Consider the following 17,201-nt stretch of genomic DNA (forward strand, 5'->3'; position numbering starts at 1 on the left):
ACACAAATGTCCGCTGGTCAGAGACACTGAAATTCAATTGGCACTACAACATACTTTGTTGTCCCACCCCTCTCTCAGGGGTGGAAGGTTTCAATATTCCCTCCAAATTACTAGTATATGCACAGCTGTTGCTGTTAAAGAAATGGGCAGCTATGGACCTTCCCTATACCTGTCCTGCACATCCCGAGCTGTTTTCCCCACTGTCTTTCCCTCTTTGTGCCCCTTTTTCACCATTTTCCTATCTCCCCATTTTCTTTTCTTTCCTTTCAAAGAAATTAGCGTGAGGGGTTAGCGGGAGTAAGCACTTTTAAGAGTAGTTAGCGGGCTTGCATGAGTGTGCGCATGTGTGTGCTTAGCTAAGTATTGCTAAGCATCACGGAAACCCACGCAAACCCGCTTACAACTGCTTAAAAGTACCTTAGTCACCCTGCATATGAGGGGCCTTGTTCTGCTCAGCAGCAAAATAAAACACCACTGCCACTCTCGAACCCTGGATCTTGGCACACTAGACTGCATGAAGTACCACTAGGCCACAGTAGATATACAGCAAGATGTTGCTGAAATATATATATCATGCATCAGAATGTGTGAATATAAAGGAAAGGTAGGAATGCCATAACACAAAACCTGTTCTGTGGAACTATACCAGCAGTTGTTGTGGAATTGCATTACATGACTGTGATAACAGAACCAGACATTGTAGCAGTAAATACTGTTACAGAAGCACTTCACAACCCCCACACAGTATCATAGCATGACAATCCCCACACAAATGTACAAAATACTAGTGTGTTCAAGGTACAGCAAGGAAGTATATAGGCATACTCAGTACTGGAATTGTCCAGTTTCATGCGCATCCTGTGATAATGTCAACAAAATAAAAAGCACAAACACTGCAGAAGTGAGTACATTGATATCCACAGTATAGATGTACCCAAACAGTTCATGTGCCACATGGAAACATCTCAATAACTACATATGTATGGCAGCTAATTGTAGATGTCGTAAAGAAGCTCCATACTCCCATGTATCTTGAGTGAGCATTTCTAGGGGTGAGTACAATTCTATACTGTCAACTGTGTACTGGAAGAGGCAACATTTAGGTCTGAGTACAACATAGAAATAACTGGCTACACCCTTAGCAACATTTAGAAGAAGTATACCAACCTTCTGACTTACACTGCGGTGTCCACAGCAAACAAGCATGGGCCCCACTTTGGAAAGCTAAAAGGCCTATGCCTACCTGACCTAGCAATTTATAGCATTGGGTTTCTATGACAGTGAGTACTGCAATTACCACACAGCAGGCTGCATGCAATTACCAAATGGTGGTCACCAATTGGTGCAGAGGCCATCACATGCACATGTGCAGATACCTCTAAAAGCAGGCTGTACTTGCTGTCTACACATGCAATCATTTCATTGCAGCCACGGAGAGAGAGAGAGAGAGAGAAAGAAAGCAAGGAAGCAAGCAAGAGAGCAGGAAAGAAAGACACAGAGACACACACTGACAGACAGACAGACACTGGCAACAACAACAGCAACAGCCACAGCAACAGCAAAAAAAAAATCAACATAAAAAAAATATATAAAAAATATTTGTATTACTACACACACGGAGCATAATAATACAAACCCACACAAAGTAAAGGTATGTAACTGATATGTATTTACTGGCACGTAGTAGATGTTTTTGAAGAGTACTCTACATACATTGAATCCTCCATATGTGGCAGCAGTATGTATCTATGCACAGATGTCCTGCATAACTACTGCCATGGAGAAATCAGTGTGTAGCTGTGTGCAGTGGGATATGACTGTGATATATGTAGTTCAGCATTAAATGTCAAACATCTGATCCATGTTATCTCTGTTCTGTACAATAGTGTGTACAATGGCTGTTTGGGGGAGTAGTGCATACAGTTATATAAATAAGGATGTGACAGAGTAACAAATGCATGATAGTCATATTAATGTGTAGCTTAGCATTGGCAACAGCTGCACCAGGCTAGTATGTTAATCTAGCATCTGCAGCTATATATACACCCTCTAATATTACTGTGTGCTCACATGTGACACCTGTTCATGTTGCAGCAAGGCCCAGCAGGTCAGCTGTGAGGTCCATGGACTTATGACAGTGTGGACCTTGGGTTTGCATGGCAAACACATATGGAGAGATCTGTCTGTGTCAGATATATTAGCATCTGTACATGTGCATAGAGCAAAGGACATACTGCAACTGTTTGTGAAGTGTGGACATATATATGTTGTTGAAGGTTGTTATGTGCATACTTCTATGTAGGTTGTAGTGTGTGGCAAACAAGACAGCATACAGTGCTGGTATATGACATGTGGTGGTTAAATGCTGTGGGTATGAATTGGCAGGTTTGCAGTGTTGCAGCCAGTGAGGCCTGCTAAAGCTACATGTGCTAAGAACACCTTCAATGCATTCCGCACAACACTGTGCAATATGAATACATAGCAGTATACCTCGCAACCTTTGCATAATTGATATTCCCACCATGAAAGGTGGACCGTATATGTGCCTATATGGATATCTATATGTACACCAATGTATGTTTATATTTATATATATATCTATATATAGATATACATATATGTGTATATATATATATATATATATATATATATAGAGAGAGAGAGAGAGACAGGGTCATATTTACTGTGACAGATGGCTGGTGACAAAGCCATGGACTCAAGTTCAATGTTGAAACTGCATTGGCATCCCTTCTGGCAAAAACACTGTACCCATGAACCACATAGGTGGTAGTCTGCTTAACACCGAAATGATGATAAGAGTGTGATAAGAGACCATGGGACACAGGTGTACTGTAGTCTCCCCTTCGATAATCACAGTGACACACTAGTCATATAATCTGTCTATCTGCCACACCTCATCACAAAAGGTATGTCATCCAGGGAAATAAAGGTCAGTGTTCCTCTCTACTCATCACACATAAAGCCCATTATAGAGTATAATGCCCCATGTGGTATGTACCTCACAAGACATCCACAGCAATTGGAAACGACAAAGACATACCTCACAAAGAGTAATACCAGCCTCGAACAGATGCCCTATGCAGACCATCTCACAAACCCACAACTACACTGTGTCGCATACCACCTACCCAGAGGTGACCTCTGCCTAACATACTAAGCTATGTAAAAACCAGAGCTGTTGGACATGCTGTACGTAAACAGATCACAATCTCTATGTGCTACACGCTCTAGGGACCCAAACCTTCTGACAACAATAAACAGCACATGCTGGAGGGATAGATTCCCATCTCAGAGACATCCCATACTCTGTAACAAACCAACTATCCATAGCAAACAAAGCTTCTACTTAGCAGTCATCATAAATAATCATGAAGATTGTATGGGAGATAGTGAATACACCCAGGCAATCACCTCTGTGTCTCTGCTTGACAGGGCCACATGAATGTGTGTCAAAGGCCAGGGTAGCGAATGGTTAGGCTTCTATAGGCTCTAGGGCCAATAGCCTCTTACCTACCTATGAAGAGATACACACCCACATATACTTGTTGCAATAATTGCTATGTAAGTTTGACTGAGTGTGATGGTGAATGTGTTTGTGAATGTGTCAGAGTTTGGTTTATGTGTGATAGCTTAGTGGGAAACTGTTTCTGCCATGGTATTATGTGTCCTAGCTGTGATCCCAGCAAAAGATGTGTATACAATTGCTAGGCTGAAAACGCAGTATGCCATACATTCTGACATAGTCCCTTGTTGTCGACTGGGGTGCCCATTGTAGGCCAAAACAGTACATGCATGCTTATTGAGTGTTACTGCTGGCAAATCCAACCCCTGTATGAACTGTAGTAAAACCTGAGGCTGTATGCCTAAACAGCACAGTATGGTGTACGTCCACATTGATTGGAACCACTGTTCCGTGTGTTCCCTGTAGTCCTCACAGATTACATAGCTCAGGCATATGGTCTCATAACTACTGACACACAGTACTGTAAGATACACAGGTAAAGGTCACCTGTGTTGTCATACCTATGTGTCTGGTATGTATGTCTGATGTGTGTGTGTGTGTGTGTGTGTGTGTGTGTGTGTGTGTGTGTATGCCTGTACCTTGGCCTCGGTCATATGTGTGTTACAGGATATAGGTGCATATCTAGCAACATGTATAGTGTAGTACAGCAGTATGCCACCTATATTCATGAATGTGCACATATGTTAGGCAGGGGTCTGCCATCAACGACTACTGTGGTATACCGGTGATACTGTCACTGGACTTTACAATCATTGCAATGGATTATACTTTTCATGATGCATTAGCATGATATATACCTCATGTGTGTAGTTTTGCATTGTGTCGCATACAGTGTGCCATGTACTGTTGTATAGTATTACATACTGTTGTAAGTTTGTTGCTGTGCAAAACGTGGTTTGATATATAGAGTGTGCCAGGCACTGTCAGGCAGCTGTGGGTTGAGTACTGACATGTGGTATTGAAAATGTGTATCATCTGCCAGCCAATAGGTTGTTATATATGGCAGTTAATTGATATCTGTACATTAGAAATACACGTGTGCCTCATGACTTGCTCACACATATTGTTTCATTGTCATCCAGGGCTATGTACCACCATCGTAATCCCGCCTATAGCACGGCGGAGGAAGAGGTCATATCATCCAGCCTGGTGCAGCAGTATGCCCTGCTGTTGTGTAGAACCAGCCTGGACTAGCATGAGTGGACTGCGCTGTGGCAAGAGATTGTCTGTCGGGTAAATGACATAGGCATGCATAACCGGACATATGAGCAGGTACACCATCACTGCAGTGATTTAATTAGACATGTCTGGCAGCGTGCGTCTGATATCCACAGACAGCAGCTTGCCACAGGTGGGGGGGTAACCATCCATCCCCCCTCACCAGAGTGGAGGAGCTGCTCCTGAGCCAGGTGGCTCCTGGCCAATAACAACCCCAACAACTAACATGTGTCATCATGGAGGCCGGAGTCACCCAGCAAGCTGACATGGAGCGTGCAGGTAACATGGCATAGCTGTAGACTACTGTTATCTCAATTGTTAGAGCATGCTTATATGAGATGTGTACTGTGTAGTTAGACTATGTGGTGCAAAGTGTTGTGCAATGGTAATAATTAGGAATACAATCTGTAGGCCTGTGACTGTCAACCGTTGTACTACTGTACGATTGCAAACACACAGTAGCAATACCACAGTTGTTGCCACTGACAAAGTGTCTCATATCCTTGTAGATCCCTCTGGTGTGACAGCAAGTCAGCCGACCCATGCTGGTGAGTGTGTTCTACCTTTAATACTGCTAATTAAATGTGCATGTCATAGGTAAGGTGTAGGCCATGCACACGTAACACACATACGCATAATGCATGGTGTGCATGCTTGCTGTGAGACTATGCACATCCCAGTAACGTGGATAGCTGCCTAAAACACATACAATACATGGAGCATTCCACAAAATTGTGGCAACACTGATGTGGACATTGGATAGGCAGAGTCGATTCACATGCACACAACATACGCAATACTGTCATACGCAGTACATGTTAACATGCTACACATGGCATATTCAGACGCCCACTGTAAGGTCACACTACAGTATCCTATACTTCATCCACACAGCACACATAATATACCTGAGGGGTAGATGCCTCACATGTGGTTGTGCGACACTCTTTGACACATTACACATTCATGGTAGGCAATGCCCCCATTGTGCCCCTTACAAACCCATGTAACAACTGTCTGTGAAATGGTGAATGTAGCCATGGTACTGCAGTTCCAGTACAGCATGGTATGTGCTGGTCTGGCACACATTAGTAGCCTTGAGTGACCATGTGATGCTGCATGATGATGACTCATGGTAGTACCCCCCATTCAGTTACAGTGACCACAGTACTACACATAGCATTACCTGCTATGCACCTCAGTGTTGTGTGTGTGCAAACATAGGCACCTATACACAATGTGCATACCAATCACCATTTGTACAAAGTGACACATATATGTCTTGCAATGCTATTGAGTGTATAGGTCACATGACACACACTGTGTCTGTGTGAAGTTTAATGTTGCAGTTGTGTTGTAGCATGCCATGACATTTCTGGCACTGGCATGTCCACAATATGTCCTACACTCACCATAACCACTGTACAATGGTCATGTTGAGCAATGGTATTCCATCAGGTAAACATGCACCACTCATCCTACGTGTATACATAGCATGCATGTGTAATCCTGTGTCCACAATTATCTGCTGAAGACACAGATGCTCTAATCAGAAATGGATATCTATGTGACACACAGATACACATCCAGCCATGGTATGTATACCTGTAAGAGATGGTGCACAGAACATTGCAGAGCTTATAATACTTGCACAGCACTGTCATGTCCATGTACACAGTGCATTCCAGGGTGAGGCCAATCACTGAACAACAACACACATGCATCAAAGAGATGTATAGTGTTATTGGCAAGGGCTGTCAACACCCACACTGCATGCTGTTGGGAAACACATGTCCTGCATGCTGACACGTGTGATATAACTGTTTGCCTTGTGATACTGTACCCCACCATCACTCGCTATTGAGTATGTTCTGGATTGCTGGTGGTGTGTGTGTGTGTGTGTGTGTGTGTGTGTGTGTGTGTGTGTGTGTGTGTGTGTGTGTGTGTTTTAGTGAGGAGTGCACTTGTGTGCATGTGTGCATGTGTTCATGCGTGCATGTGTGCATGTGTGCTTGATTGCATGTGTTCATGTGTGCATGTGTGCATGTGTGCCGTCATCATGTACAGGTTGTAAAGTGTGTTCCCTGTCTTTCTCTCACAGGTGCTGACCTTGGGCTGGTTCACTGCAGCAGGGAAACTGATGTCACCAAGCAAAAAGGTGATACTGATGATAGGTGTGTTGAGGCACAGGCATGTTTGCCAGGGACTGCCATTGGGCCACCAATCATCAGTACACAGCTGTCCACCCCATCCATGCATACAGTCTTTCTGCCAATACATCCATCACCAATGCCCATAGCTGAGGGACAGCGTACAGATGGCATTGGCCATGACATTGTGGTATCCATGGCACATGCATCCCAACACAGCAGCCATACCCAGATGCCTGGAAGGGTACCACCTAGGCAGATGTCCAGGGGTTCTCGTAGGAGCACTGCGGCTCATCATGCCACTGACAGATGTGCCACAGGTCTGACAAAATCATGCATGTTCCAGGCTGTCATGGAGGCACAGGCACATATGGAATGGTACACCAGACAGGGACTAAGGGCACAGAGGGCACATAACACCACCGTCATTTACAGTATCCATGATCTAGCAGGTGCCATCTGTCATTACACCGAGGTCACTGATAGACGTTGGGAAGAGACATTAGATATCCTCCGCAATGTCATATCCATGTGTCAGGACAGTGCGGGACGGTAGAGTCATTGACATGGACATATGCCAGCAACATCAGCAGCTGGCAGTTGCCATGGACGTCCCTCAAGCCACAGCTGCTCCCGTAGTGCCAGTACCAACCCCAGCAATGCTGGGGGTGGGCTGTCCATAGAAAGTCCTAGAAGACCACATGCACGTGGCTCTGGACAGTCCTAGCAGGGACCTGTGTCCAGCGTGCAACCATCCACCTCTGGGGATAGTACACAGTCTGGCTTAGTACCTGATAGTGTCAGTAGCACCCCTGCCAGGCACAAGTACCGTATCCATGGCCAGATATGGTGATCTGTGAAGCCTCGCAGGTACAGTCTGTGGCTGTCCCACAAATACCCGTATATGGCAGCCACATGGTGGAACTGAGTGCATGCAGACGCACACACATACTCCAAACACCTAGGGCTAACACATACCCACACACATTACATCAACATTGGCCCATTCCAGTATTCTTGCCCCACACACACACACACACACACACACACACACACACACACACACACACACACACATACATGTCGATTGGATGGCTCACTGTAGGCCTCTGGCAAACCAACAACACACCCTGTGCATATGATGAAACCTGTGCCACCTCTTGTCATCTGTAACATCGATGCATTAACAGGCTACCATGGTGCTGATGCACAGGGTGTCTTTATAGCAGTATAGCAATGTTAGCATGTTGTCAGCAGTACATTGTAATGATATGCTTGAAGGTGTAGCTGAGCAGGCATGATGCATTAATGCTATGATTGTCATTGTAGTGTTGTTTACACCAGTGTTGGTTCCAATTGTGTATTGTCCAGCCACGTGCCACTTGGCTGATGTGTGCAGTATGGGCAGCATGTGTTAGAGAGTGGACAGCATGTGTGGGATGTGAGTAGCACAGATTTGCAGGTGTACAGCTGTGAACATGGTGGAGGTGCACTGTCTGCATGTACGTGCATAGTGGACACATGGCCAGGGTGACATGCTCTGTATTACACAGTAACACTCCATAGTTTCTATTGCTGGCCAGTATGCATTGTACTACACACATTTTGGAACCTGACTACACATATGTGTATGAGATGGTTTGACACTGTGCTGTGAGTGATACTGTTACTATCTGTCATTGTTTTGCATTCTGGTAATATACATCACTTCCACAGCCTGACAATAACCAATTGTTAGATGATATCTTGACAACCGACACACAGATGTGGGACACACAGCAACATTTGGATCCTTCAGGTACTATACTATGCCAGTAACCACTGATATTCACCTGCACCCACGACTAACACCACTCCTGTTTGGCATATAGCTCTCTTAGGTACAAGCAATCACAGTAGGGATATGTCCGTCCATGTCTGGTAATGCATACTGTGGCCTATATTGCATACTTCAGATGACACACACATCCTGCACAAGGGTATCATACAGACAGATGCCTGTTGTCAAACCCATTCTGGAAAGCTATAAGCCAAACTAAGCATAGTCATCCACCTTTATGGAACATATTATCCCCACAGTACCACATATGTTGTAGCCAACAACGTGATGAACAGGTACCGATGTGTACATGCAACCAAGTGTTATGTCATCTGTCCTTTGTTAATCACATTTCCAAAGTTATTTTGAGATCCCTCGGAGGATCACATAAGCAATAAGGGGTCTGCATGCATATCCATAAAGGTTGTTCAACATCTGTTATGAATAGTCATCATTGACAGACTTTGCTGCAACAGGTCTGACATATACCTCGGCCATAGACCCTCACACACATTCCAATAGGAACCGTAATGACTTTGTGTGACACAGATAACCTAGGCCAGGGATCACTGCAGTGGCTGGGCTTCTCACAAGCATACAGATATGACCTAAGGTCTGGGAAGCAGCAGCACAGTCTGGCAAGGATGACAGCTGTGTTATTGGAGAAAGCAGGGTTCCCACACATGCAATCATTGAGGTAACATGTACGTATAGGTATTTGCCACACAGCTAGCTCACATGTGCAATGCATACTGATATGTCATACAGTAGTAAAGGCAAAACCGACAACACATTGACCAACAGTGTCACACCCATACAGCACACACACTCACCAAGTGCAGGATTCAAACCCCCACCTAATTACTTCATGATACTAGAGAAGTATGCATTAACACAATGCACTATATATATTACTAGGACTTGTCTTTTCCACAGGTATATTTATAGGATGGTGACATCATCAGACTTGACAAAGGTTAGTTTACCACTTTTGAGGTGTTTCACTACTCTCCTTAAAGGTCACTCCTTCTCAAGGAGACCACACACAAGCAGTTGTCCAGTGCAGGATTTAAACCCCTACCTAACTACTGCATGACACAAGAGAAGTACGCACTAACACGACACACTACACATATTACTGAGAGCTCTTTTCCACAGGTATATTTGTAGGATGATGACATCATCAGACTTGACAAAGGTTAGTTTCCCACTGTTGAGGTGTTTCACTACTTTCCTAAAAGGTTGTACCTTTCCAAGGAGGACCACACACAAACACACAGTTGTCCAATGCAAGATTCAAACCCCTACCTGACTACTTCATGATACTAGAGAAGTATGCATTAACACGACATGCTATACATACTACTTGGCATTTTCGTTTCCACAGGTATATTTGTAGGATGGTGACATCATCAGACTTTACAAAGGTTAGTTTACCACTTTTGAGGTGTTTCACTACTCTCCTAAAATGTTGCTCCTTCCTAAGTAAACCACACACAAACACACAGGTGTCCAGTGGAGGATTCAACCCCCTACCTTACTACTTCATGATAGTGCAGGAGTATGCATTAACACAACATGCTATACACATCACTGAGAGTTATTTTTTCCACAGGTATATTTGTAGGATGGTGACATCATCAAACTATATGAAGTAGGTTACATTAGGTGCATTAGATGGCCTACATTGAAGGAATGTCTAAACATTTTGGCCATGTGATCATCAAAGGTGAGTTTACTATCTACCTGTGTCCCCAGGGCCATTATGACTTTCTCCATACATGCTGGATTACCACTTATGTGGTAATTTGTGTGCACTTTGTATTACCCAAAGGGGATGACTATGCATGCTTTGCCATTCAGCTTGAGGGCATTGTTTTGACACCAGGTATCTGTCTCTGTAAGTCACTTCTGGAGGATTTCTGTGTCAGCTGTACAGTCAGTTATGGACCATATTTTCCATTCATCTGCAAACCTGTTCAGCCATACACCTGCCATGCTTGCCTGTACCTCTGAGCAGTATCTACTGACCAGGTGGGGTCCCAGGACCAAGACCTGTGTGATGCCATTTGTGACTGGCTTAGAGTTGGGCATGGCACCCGCAACTATGAACAAGTCTGTTTTATCTGTGAGCCACTTGGCCACCCATCCTGTGACATAGATGTTAATGTTCAAGCTGGTACACTTGTCCATGATGACAGAGTGGGGAATGGTGTGGTAAGCCTTTAGTGAGGTCCAGGTGGGCTGTGTGGACTACTTTCACCTCCATCTATGTTCATGGTGACTGTTTCAAATAAGTCAACTATGCATGGGAGCCAGGCTCTGCCTTTAACAAGGAAAAGTTGTGTAGAGTCCAGTGTCTGGAGATCTCCAATGTCTCAGTGTATGGGTTCCATGGCAATTTGCTCAATAGCTCTGTAGACCTGGCTGAGTAGACATATTGAGCAATGGTTTCCAGGTTCTGTTTTGGCACACTCTTTGTGGAGCTGGATGACTGTTACTGTATGCCTTTCTTTGGGTACATAGCCTGTGGTACGCTTGAGTATGGACAGTGAATGTAGGTGAGGATGTAGTTCCTTATGGGCCTAGTGTAAGACGCAGCCTGGGGCAACATACAGTCACATTGATGCTATGTTCTTAGCTTTGGTAAGGACTACCTGCATGTCCATGATGTCTGGGTCTCTGCATCCTTCTGTGATGGACACAGGCCTTTTTGGGGGTGATGGGGGGGGAGTTTACACTGAACATGTCCCCCTGGGTGTGGGCAATGAAAGTTGGTTTGGTGTAATTTATTCCTTTTTGCAGTAGCTGACAAAATATTTGGAAGTTGACACCTACATGTCTGGTATAGCTACTGAAGGCTTTGTGGTTGTTATTCTTACATTCCTTGGCTATTTGTCTTTAGAAACCGTCCTTGGATTATTTTATGGGCGATCATTGTTTCTTCCTGATAATGATCAGTGATGCCTTTCCTTTAGTGAAGTTGGATCTATCATGTGCTCGTTTCCTCCTTCTCTTGTCAAGCTTATTTATGGACTACAAACACCTGCTTGTTGTCCTATTTTTGGAGAAGTGCATCTTGGTTTTATTTGTGATGTCTCATTCCATGCATCCCTGTAGATGCTCATAGGATGCACTTGTAAATGATTCTGCTGATTGCATAACATTATCCTATAGCAAGGGGTCTTCGGAATGTTCCACTTTGGTCTTGGGAAGTGTGCAGTTTGCTTCTGCAAATGTCTTCACAGTGGTTTCATTGACTGGGTGTGGGGGTGGGATGTGGATGTCCAGTGTGATTACTTAATGATCTGATATTACCAGTGGGGGGTTTATCTCTGTTGTGGAACACTGGTACCCCATGTTGGTGATGATCATGTCCAGTATGTTGTCACCTGTAGTGGGCATGCTGACCAGCTGTTCAAGGGTGTTAGAGTTTCTTACCTGTAGGACACATTGGGCAAAGGACAATGAATACGAGTAATTCACCCACTCAGTGTTTGGGTAGTTGTAATCTCCTCATATAATGGTGTTTGATAGGACCTTTATATTTGCCATTGTTCTACAGAATACTGAGTGAGGGTCCTGAGACAAGGTACATGATCTGTAGCAGGCTACAATCTGATGGGCAACTTTGCCCAATGTTAGTTGCACTTGCATGGTCTCCAATGCCTCATGCTGTGCCAGTAACCTGAAGGTGTGGATATCAATAAAGGTAAATGGCTACACACCTTCCTTTTGTATTTCACTCGTGGTCTTGGGTCCAAAAGTCAGAGTGATTGTGAGTGTTTCACGTGGATCATATCCAACAGCTCTATGTTTGACATAGCTTTGTATGTTAGGCAGTGAACACCTCTGAGTAGGCGATATGCAAGGGAGTACGGATGGAGTATTTTGCGATGGTCTGTGTATGGCATGTATTTCAGGCCACTAATGCTCTTTGTGAGGTATTGCTGCTGGCTTTCCAGTTGTTGTAGTTGTCTTGTGAGGTACATAGCAGCAGTGGCGTTGTACTCTTTTATAGTTCTAGTGAGTGGTGAGTAGAGGGGAACAATGTCCTCATCTATTCTGCATGAGACACATTTTGTGATGAGGTGTGCCACATAAGAGGGTTTCCTGACTACTGTGGGACTGTGCTTATCACAGTTGTATCCACTGTCCACCTGTGACCCAGGGTCTCTTGTCACACTTACAGTGTGAAGTATACTACCACCTATGTTGTAGTTCTTGGCTACAGCGTTTTTAACAAAGGTGATGATAATGCACCTTTTGACATTGAGCTACAGCCCAAGGCTTGGACAACAGCCATCTGTCTCAGTGAGGCCCTTTTGTAGGATGTCCACATCTTTAGTGTTTACAATGATGGCTCCTAGTTTGCAGTCCTCTGGAAACTTCAGTAGCCACAGGCCTTCCATGTTAATCTTTACTTCAGGGAAGTAAATACTACACAGCCTGGGAAGTTATCTAGTCCCATGGCTGCTGTGATACTGGCTTTGGAGAGTGTTTTTTACCTGTGCAGCCATGATGACAGCAACTTTGCAGTCTTCCATTATAGACATGTGCTCTTTCATGGGTGAGAGGGGGGTAAAGTTAACACTGATCCTATCTGCCAGGATGTTGGCAATATCAGTTGGCTCTGTACATTTAGTGCCATTGAGCTGTAACTCAGAACAGATCTGAGTGTAACCATGACATGGACCTGTCTGTTGGGCAGAGATCTCCTGAGTAGACAGTATGCAACAGAGTACAGATTGGGTTACATTTCAGTCTTGTTGCATGGGGCAACTATTTGAGGCCAGTAATCCTCTTGTTAAGATACTTCATTGGTGTTTCTAGCTGAATGTGCCTAGTCACATTAATCACAAGTTTGTTGTGGTACTGTCTGACAGGTCTGATGACTGCTGAGTAGTGGCAACCTCCTTTGACCTACATGCACAGACCTTGGCAGTTTGTGTGAACACATAGCAGGATTTTCAGACCACTTTGTGAATGTGTTTCTGGAAGTAGAGATGACTATACACATTTGTCCATAGATCCATTATTATCACATCCATATTTAGCCTAAGTGTGTGAGCATGCCCAGTATGACCTTTCAGTATCTTCCTGTCTGACATTTGCTTTGTTTCTTTAAGTGTGTGGGCATGCCCAGTATGACCTTTCAGTGTGATGCTGAATGAAATCCACTAATGAAATCCACTACATTTGTTGGAGTGTGTGAGCACGTACAGTATACACATTTATACTATATGTGTGTGGTAAATCAAGTTGTATTTGTACAGCAGAGCTCAACTTTGTGTCATAGATCAACAGGGATCATGCTGTGCCTGCAGGGCTTCCATGAGACACTTTGCATAGACTTATCAACATTTCTACATACAGGAGGAACAGCTATTCTTTGTACATTTCTACCCGTGGGCACACAGGATTGTTACTGTGGGTGTACATAGGATGTGGGTTTCACCTGACACTTATACACATTTGCTGTGCCTGCACTGCTATGTACAGGACACCATTACACTCTGTACTGTGGCCTATCATACTGGCTTGAGGCGTACTACTGTACTACAGATCTTAGCGTCCAATGTCACGTATATTAGCTTGTGACTTCATAGCCTACACAACCCACTTCATGACGCCTGGCCTGATGTTTTCTGTCTGCATAGGCGTGTGGGGAAGGTTACCCATTTGTCTCTTTAGGGGCATGATGCAGCATTGCTTTGTGTTTGTATTAGTGTACAATTGCCCTGCGGTGTCTGTGCCACTGAAATGCTCTCATGGCTTAGTTGTTCAGTACTGTGACTATAGTGCACAGTATCCTGGGTTCAAGGCCTATCATTGCTTTTTATTTTCATGCTGGCCAGACCAGGCTGCTTAAGGAACAGTAAAGCAGATATGAGCATGTTTAACTGACTTTGCTCAACTTGCCCTGACCTTGACCAACATTACACGAGCAATTTTGTTTACATATACTAGATATTGGTGAAAGCTGCTTAGCACTGCTTTATATTGCTTACAACATGGCAATCATGCCTCAGGTGGTGCTGCAGGGCTGCCTATGTCAGATGCACATACTACACTGCCTATACATGTTTGGAAACAGGTATTGTCAAGTTAGGCATCCCTTTTATTTTATGTGCGAGTCAGAGAGAGGTATCATTTCCATGGTTCCTACTGAGCCAGTGTATGTGCTATGCGTTGCCTCTTTGCCAAGGACAAGGCATACTGGGCATGCCTCCTTCTGCCTACTGGGGCAGGCTCAGGTTGTTCCTCCTCTGAGTCACACTGTGCCTGTGCAGGCCTTGGTAATGGTGAGGGCTGTTTGGCCCTGCCCTATGCTGTTCCTGCTGCAGCTTTTTCCACAGGATCTGGCAAATGTCTGGTACAGCTGTGACAGATGCCAGATATGGGAATCGTGGTAGCTTCCAGGGCAGCCAGCACACACATTCAGTATTATCAAACATGACCTGGCAGTTGATGGAGTGGAAGCCCTTGCGGTTGATGTAGGCCCTACCCCGCTCACCAGCTGATGCTTTGATGTGTATGTGCATGCAGTCAATTGCACCCACTACCTCAGGGTATTCCGCTATTTGCTGGAAGAGATGCATATTGCTGGCCAATACCTCATGGGAATTGGGGAAATATACATGATCACTGACATGTGCTGACATAGCATTCTGGAACTGGTGCAGTACCCTTGATGCTGATGCCTGTGAAATCCACATCATATCACCAGTTGGTCTCTGGAAGGTACCTGTTGCTAGTATTCTTAGGCCAACACATACCTTGGTTTCCACTGGGATGGGTCCCCCTCTGTTGGTTCTGTGTGTGAGGCATGGTCTGCACAGCTCAATAATTTGCTGCAGGAGGTCTCTGTCCACTCTATAGTATTCCACTATCTCCAGCTCATGTAGCAACTGGTAGGTTACCCTGGGTCCATACACTCTTCTCCGTCTCCTCACTGTGGGTTGCTCAGCAGCATTCACAATGGCACCACCCTCAGCATCTTGCACATGTTGCCTTATAACAGCAATGGCAGCCCCTAACATTTTTATGTCTCAGTTTAAGCTTTTTAAGTTTTCACTTCTCTTTGTTGAATGCAGTGTTGCAGTGTGTCTGAGAAAAACATGGGGGGATGTTGTTTGCATAGTTTTAAGTGCTGGGCTGGGCTGGGCTAGTGTACTGCCTGTGTAATTGGCTGATTCTGATTGATTTCACCTGGCAGATCTGCTAGTTCTCCTTGGTTTACTTCCTACTACTTCTTTTCCTTCGTTTTCCCTTTCTGTTTCCACAGGGGGCAGCGCCACGCAAACAAGTGCAAACACATGCACATGAGCGCACATACGCACACACAGGCTTACACAAGCTTACACAGGCTTAGCAAGGTGCACATTCATTTATACAAGCTTAGATGGCCTTACACAGACTTACACAGGCGCACACATGTGCACACAGGCTTAGACGGGTTTACACGCATGCACACGCGTGCACACAGTGTAGGCAGCTTTGCAAGAAACTTTAGTGATAGCCACGGTGTACACCTTCAGTTTCTGGATTTCACTTTAGACAACTGTAGAGACACCTCTTTTAGTCCTGAGTAACTCACAGCAAACACATGCCATTCTGCTCCAATAAGCTTACAGTCTTTTTGATACATACCCCCTCATGATGTCACCCATCTTCTACTCTGTTACTCCCCTTATGCTACTCTTACACTCTAGGGACATGGTTCACATAGCAGGAAAAATTGGGATTCACTATCCTTATCCTCATTTGCATAGGATTGCCTACTAATGCTTGGTTACATCTCACAGACTGAGCTTCCCCCCCTAGCAACCTCTACTCAGTAGCCATGTTGTATTCAGCCTGCCATTCACTTGCATGGCAGATGAATATTTTCAATAAAATCCCTATTGGTGGCTTTTATTTTTTGTTTTTCTGGTTTTTAGAGCACAGCATGTTTGCACGGCGCTGCACTATGCTTAAACATTGGAGATCGAGAAAAAAAAATATTTTTTATTATTTTACAACACATGAAAATGCCAATGGCCATATATTTGGCTATTGGCATGCTTCATCAACTGGATGCATCCTTTATTTGGAGCTGTCATGGCTCCGTTTTGCTATTTGCAGAACGGTACTCAGTTGCTATCCGAGTACATTTCTGCAAATAACACTACTCTTACTCAGACAGGTTAGTGTTTCCTGGATCACAAATTTACCTCATTTGCATAGCTTTCAGCAGCAAATGAGGTAATTTGCATATACTAACCCTGTCCGTGCAAGAGTCGTTTTAGGAGTTCTCTTGCACGCTCCTGACGACTGTTCCTGGATCGCTCAGCAGACATGTTGGCTACATGGAGTCTTACTCTACTCATAGACTCCATGCAAGCCTTCGTGAATCTGGCCCTTAAAGTCCATACTAAGTGTTGCAAATCACCATACTGACTATGGCAGAGTAATAAAACAAAAGTAA

The sequence above is a fragment of the Protopterus annectens genome, chromosome 5.part0 (genome assembly GCF_019279795.1).
Source record: "Protopterus annectens isolate FY-2018-M chromosome 5.part0, PAN1.0, whole genome shotgun sequence".
Classification (NCBI taxonomy): Eukaryota; Metazoa; Chordata; order Ceratodontiformes; family Protopteridae; genus Protopterus; species Protopterus annectens.